The sequence below is a fragment of the Brachyhypopomus gauderio genome, unplaced genomic scaffold (assembly GCF_052324685.1).
Source record: "Brachyhypopomus gauderio isolate BG-103 unplaced genomic scaffold, BGAUD_0.2 sc64, whole genome shotgun sequence".
In the NCBI taxonomy this organism is placed as follows: domain Eukaryota; kingdom Metazoa; phylum Chordata; class Actinopteri; order Gymnotiformes; family Hypopomidae; genus Brachyhypopomus; species Brachyhypopomus gauderio.
The window spans coordinates 1153577-1160436 of record NW_027506885.1 but is presented as its reverse complement, the minus strand read 5'-3'; the positions used below and the strand labels follow the sequence as shown (position 1 = coordinate 1160436).

At 47.1% G+C, this 6860-nt stretch overlaps 1 protein-coding gene across 1 annotated transcript in view; it reads right to left on the bottom strand.

Annotated features, from left to right (window-relative positions):
• Positions 1–6132: 6132 nt before the first annotated feature.
• The window catches only part of nedd4l (NEDD4 like E3 ubiquitin protein ligase), a 69099-nt gene continuing 68371 nt past the window's right edge, over positions 6133–6860 (bottom strand). Inside the window, 1 exon segment of the mRNA XM_076988814.1 lies at positions 6133–6860. This exon segment is cut by the window's right edge and continues 1384 nt beyond it. The gene's annotated coding sequence lies outside the window, so the exon portion shown is untranslated.

Here is a 6860-nt window from a genome sequence, read left to right as displayed (position 1 = left end):
GTGCTATTGACCAACCAATCACAGCAGACTGTTATTTACTGGCCCACATTTGCATAAGTGCAAATTAAAGTGGGCATTGAAAATGACAAAAGAAAATGTCAAGATATGCACACTCATTAGGATCTTCATTCATGTTCACGCCATGACCAAAGCTCGCTCACACACACACACACACACACACACACGCCTGAAGTCCATGACCCGGGCTTTTCAGTGTCTTTGATGGCGCCCAGCCGGAAGGAGGCGAATCATGTGTTGAACAGCCCAGCCGTAGGTGTTTAGTGTGATAATGGCGTTTGATTACACACAACACAAACACCATTGTCACACTCCAGAGCTGCGGCAGGCAGAGAGACTAACCAAGCCTGGAGAAGAACTGGACCATCTGGGCCTGAAAGGCTTCTGTTGGAGAAGATGCCCCACAGGCAGAGACGTTAAAGAAGAGCGAGAAGATAAACACAAATCAAAACCATCTCAAAAGGATCAAAGACATTAGAACACACGAGCAGAGCTCCGTCTTTCTACATCTTCACTGTTCCTGTTTTCAGCAGCTGTCTTTAGTTTTTAGTCTCTTAGCACAGCCCACAGTTCAAACACAGCGGTCCTTTCAGAGACGGGTCTGCTCCGCTCACAGGTCCGCTGAACCGGGCGATGAGCAGGTGATAACGCTTCAGCGAATGCGTCTGACACACTGCACGTAACCTGCCCCATCTCTCCTGCCCCGTGTCTCCTGCCCCGCCTCTCACCTGGGGGGGGGTGGTGGTGGGGCGGGGGGGTTGTGGTGACACAAGGGTGGCAGCCCACCTTGGATAGTTTAATCCCTTCTGCCATACAGTCCTCCAGAAACACTACTGAATTCTAGAAGTCTCCAGATTCACCCTAAAACACCTGCATCTATATTTGCTTGTAATTTTAAATCAAAAGATTTTATGATGAATACAATACAAATTAAATATTTGACAAGAAGTAGGAACAACAGTAAATTATGGTGACTCCACCTACCAGGAATTTTAATTGTGCGTTATTTTAACAATAGACAACATTGACAAAAATGCTACAATATATACATATATGCATACGTATAAAAATATATAAATGCACTGAATGTTCTTCAGTATGTCTGCAAATATCTGTGTGTGGTTTGGCAGTTTGATATTGTTTCTCTAGAGAAGAGACTTATTATTTGCTACTGAATAATCCTTAATTACAATGTTTAAAATGTAACTTTAAACTCACCACTGACTCCCACCATGAAGAAGGCTTCCACCAAACGTGCTGGTCTTCATGTAAGTTCGCGCTCACAAACTACTGAATAATTGCCACGCCATAGGCCATGTCATTCACAAATGGTCAAGCCAAACTCTACGCTTTGTCCTACACAGGTGCAGGTCCAGTATCCAGGCTGGTGTTGGGAGCGTCTACAGAACACTCTCACCTGACTCTGTCCCCCTTTATGTGGTCTGAGTGGGTTTTAGGCAAACAGTATGTGGCAGCCGGAGATAAGCTCAGAGCGCTATTGATCAGCTCACCGTGGAGACGAGGTCACTCACCCAAATCCAGGCCTTCTGAAAAACGACAAAAAAAGACAGACGATTGGCTCTACCTCCGTAAAACCATTCATCTGAATCCCAACAGCCAGCGAACGGCTACCTAAGAGGCGGACAGAAACATACACAAATGCATGTCTGTACTAAAACCCAGTACTAACATACTAACTTAATAACTAGCATACTGATATACTAACATACTAACTTAATAACTAGCATACTTATATACTAATATACTAACTTAATTATTAACATACTGATATACTAACATACTAACTTAATAATTAACATACTGATATACTAACTTAATAACTAGCATATTGATATACTAACATACTAATTTAATAACTAGCATACTGATGTACTAACATACTAATTTAATAAATAGCATACTCATATACTAACATACTAACTTAATAAATAGCATACTCGTATACTAACATACTAGTTGGGGCAGTCATGATCTGGTTGTAGGGAACTGGTCTTGTGACCAGAGGGTCGTGGGTTCGATTCCCAGACCTGAGCCCATGACTGAGGTGCCCTTGAGCAAGGCACCTAACCCCAACTGCTCCCCGGGTGCCGAGCTAGGGCTGCCCACTGCTCTGGGCACGTGTGATCCACAGCCCCCTAGTATTCACTAGTGTGTGTTTGTGTGTTTTAACTGCACAGATGGGTAAAAAGTGGAGGACAAATTTAGATTGCGGATTAAATATCACAATTGACAAATATGGCACATTTACATTTTTATACTAACTTAATAATTAACATACTGATGTACTAACATAGTAACTTAATAATTAGCATAATGATATGCTAACATACTACCGTAATAATTAATATACTGATTTAAATCAAATCAAATATATTTGTATAGTGCTTTTTTTTATTTACTAATTTAATAATTAACATACTGATATACTAACACACTAAATTACACCCACAACTAACGTACTAACACCCATAATATCCAAAATAACATTCTCAGCTAACATACTAAACGAGTCATTCCAAAAATAGAATATGCTATTTTGTCCCATCACACATTTTAAACACAAAGTATATAAAAACGGTTGTAGAAACAGTCTTGTTCGAAATTACACATAAGATTCCCAATGAAGCAGTACACCTTACTGGTCATCATCTTTATTGTTCAAAATGATTTTAAAATAATGGTTTAGATCCATTTTATGTATGATTTGATGCAATTTAAGGATGAGAATGCTTGAGTGTTCTCCATTATTTTAATAAGAGAATACAAATACAACTTCGTTGTCATCTTTCTGCTCTTTCTGGTGAGGTCTGTTGTGGTAACAGAGACCCCAGCTCCTGCAGTGTGACATCCAGGTCAGCTGGGAGATAAAATCCCTCCTCCACCCAGTCCTGGGTCTACCTCTGTTCCTCCACCCTGTCCTGCGTCTGCCTCTCATCCTCCACCCAGTCCTGGGTCTGCCTCTCATCCTCCACCCAGTCCTGGGTCTGCCTCTCATCCTCCACCCTGTCCTGGGTCTGCCTCTGTTCCTCCACCCAGTCCTGGGTCTGCCTCTCATCCTCCACCCTGTCATGGGTCTGCCTCTGCTCCTCCACCCTGTCCTGGGTCTGCCTCTCATCCTCCACCCTGTCCTGGGTCTGCCTCTGTTCCTCCACCCAGTCCTGGGTCTGCCTCTCATCCTCCACCCAGTCCTGGGTCTGCCTCTGTTCCTCCACCCTGTCCTGGGTCTGCCTCTGGTCCTCCACCCAGTCCTGGGTCTGCCTCTGTTCCTCCACCCTGTCCTGCGTCTGCCTCTCATCCTCCACCCAGTCCTGGATCTGCCTCTCATCCTCCACCCAGTCCTGGGTCTGCCTCTCATCCTCCACCCAGTCCTGGGTCTGCCTCTCATCCTCCACCCAGTCCTGGGTCTGCCTCTCATCCTCCACCCAGTCCTGGGTCTGCCTCTCATCCTCCACCCAGTCCTGGGTCTGCCTCTGTTCCTCCACCCAGTCCTGGGTCTGCTTTTCTTCCTCCACCCTGTCACCCCACCCCGTCTCCCCACCCGAGACTCCCAGCAGCTCCACACAAACCTAATTTCTCCTGCTTGCATGTGTGATCTTATTCTTTCTCTCACTACCAAGAGTTTGTAATCACAGGTGAGGAAGAGGATGAGAGCTTCATCATTGCACCACAATTCCACATCTCCTCCACAGCCTGCTTCAGAGTCCACAGCACCGCCCCGCTGGACCTGATGCGTTTGGGGATCTCACACTCCTCTTCTTCAGTGCACAAGCTGCACAACAGGTAGGTTGTCTCCTCCCATCTGAATGGAGCACTCGTGTCTGTCCTGTTTTCCATAAAAGTACAACATAACAGTACGGAATGATCTCAGACGTGGAGGTGAAGATTTGCACCCCAACCACCTCACATTCGACCACAAAGTGGTCAGTGGTGTGTCAGTGGTGTGTCAGTGGTGTCTCAGTGGTCCTTTGCAAATGAGTCATCACCTGTCAGTGGAGATGTGCCCTCTGGGCCTCCGTACTAGACACCACTCCATTCTCAGTACATGAAACCCCAAACATGAATGCTGGCAGAGCATGAGACCCAGTGACAGCAGACACGGCTTCAGACACTCTGAGGACCACCATATACTTAACATAACTTAACCAAATTTGACTCCCAACAGCTGGAGGACTTATGCGTGGTACTATCTGTGATGTGTGTGGACCATGCAGCCGGCTTCAGCTGCACACCAGCATGTTTTCCGTTTCTCCCCAGGAATTTTAGCACTACTATGCACATTTACAAAAGTCAAAGACAGAACCTCCTGGGGACGTCAGGAGAACTGGAGGTGTTTAGGACCTGCTTAGGGTGGGGTGTGGGTGGGGGTGTGTTTTGCTCATTCCATCCCGTCCGATTTTGTCAGACTAAAATGATACTAAAATATGCTACGCGTGCTATGACGTGCCAGATCACCCCCAGTTATATATATGCGCGCACACACACACACACACACACACACACACACACCATATTACCGATCTACAGTAAACCAGAGTATAGATGGTAAGAATAAAGAAGAAACATCTGGAGAATGTGTTGTGTCGCAATGTGGGATAATTATAATGATCCAGTTTGATTATTTCGTTTTATTGATTGATTTATTTTAGGGTTAATAGGATCATATAGCTACATTAGTTACCAAGATATATTTGACAAAGTACCACCTATTATTTAACGTAAACAAAGCAACAAGTTGCCACGGTATAGATTAAATGCATTTAGGGAAAATGGCCAAAGAAATTCAAATCTGAGAGCACAACCTTGCACTCAAACTGTATGATCCACATGACAGTGAAGAATCAATGTTGAAGACTGTTGATCAGACACCTATGTGGGTCCGAGGTCCAACATGAACTAAAGTTTAGACTCACTACGTGACGCAGAACCTGAACCAAGGTTAACAGCGGGTCTGGTGTCGGATCAGAGTCACCCCTGGAAGCGGTTAGGCCAAGTGCGTTTCCTACTTTGGGAAGGGCGCAGAAGGGCCAGCGCGCGACCGACCAGCGCGCGACCGACCCATGACGGGATCGTTCTTCCTCCAACTCTGCGCGCGACGCAGGCAGACGTGGAGCGCAGGAATCTGGCGCTGGACTTGTTTGCTGCGGCTGTGATAAAAACAGTCACCCAGGCCGCCTTTATTTGCTCGGCCTTGAGAGCGATAAGAGCGCGATTGCTTGTGTGAATGAACCGTGTTCCCTTCACCGCTTGCTAAGAAGAGGGCCTCGTGTGATGCAGGGACCCCTCATGGTGGGGGGTGGCGGTAAGAAGTCATAATAAATGTGTTTATGTTTCTTCCCTCATGGTGGGCTGGGGGTAATAAGTCATAATAAACACGTTTATCTTTCGTATATGCGTTAGCCTAGCCTATAAATTGATGCCATCGGGTCTGCTACTGACCTCTGTGAGTCTATTGAAAATCCTTTATATCCTTTTAGTAGGCAGGCTTAATCACTGCGAGGGCAAGCTCTACGGCTGGATTATAATCTCGAGTCTGAGCGGAGCGCTCAACTCCGCTACAGTGCTTCACGTTTAACCTGCAATAACGGGAAGAGTCACTTTACACGAACTGGGTCTGTGTACTCCGGGAAAAACAACCCCTACCCCACCAACTCCACCCTTTGAACCCAGCACTGATAGCCTACCGAAGCCAGTGTTTACCTGACCTCTGACCGCTCAGGGGGTCAGCCTGACGAACGGGCAGTAGCGTGGCCCAACCGGTCACCGTGCAGATCACGCAGTTGGAGTGCAGCCTCAGCAGAGCGAGCCCGGCACACGCTGGTGAAGATCCTGACCGACCTCGTGGGTCTGCGACATCCACCTGCACCGACATCTTTGAGTAAGGCAACCTGCTCCACCTGCACGATTACTTGTGTATTTACTCACCTACCTAATAAAATATGACACTTTTTGTCATGAATTCAGCATGCATACTGTAAAGACAATCAGAAAGAAAGCATGTGGGCCATGTTATCAGCACGTGTATGGATGAAGAACCACATCAAGTCAAGTGGTACACGCGTGTGGGGAATAAATAAACACACCCAGGCCAGCAGCCGCAGTTCCATTTGTCAAGTTTAATTTGAACCGATTTATACGAATCACAAGAGCTCGAGGGACGAGGAATCAGACATGGCGAACATTCCCCATCGATAAAAAACAACGGCCCCTACAAAAGAGGGAAGGAATAAAACAATAGTAATAGTAATAATAATAATAAGGGTATCACAAATCTATTCAGCCACAGAACGGAAGGAAAAATTAGTACGAAAGAAAGCAGAGCTCGCTGCCCGGAGCGCTGATCCAGGGTCAGGTTGAACCATTAACCCCCTGTCTGCATCATCACACCCCAACGGGCAAAACTGACCCTGGTGCAGCCGTGAAGGTGGCAGTGTGTAGCGCCGCCCCAGCGCCGTGATCCAGCACCCAGTGTGGCCCACAGCACCGGGCGGATCACTACACACACGGCACCAGTTAACCCAGTGCTCGGCACCAGTTAACCCAGCGCTCGGCACCAGTTAACCCAGCGCTCGGCACCAGTTAACCCAGCGCTCGGGACCAGTTAACCCAGCGCTCGGCACCATTTAACCCAGCGCTCGGGACCAGTTAACCCAGCGCTCGGCACCAGTTAACCCAGCGCTCGGGACCAGTTAACCCAGCGCTCGGCACCAGTTAACCCAGCGCTCGGCACCAGTTAACCCAGCGCTCGGGACCAGTTAACCCAGCGCTCGGGACAGAACAAACATTACAGGAAAGTCACATTCGAGTAAGTTCGAGAAGCGCCA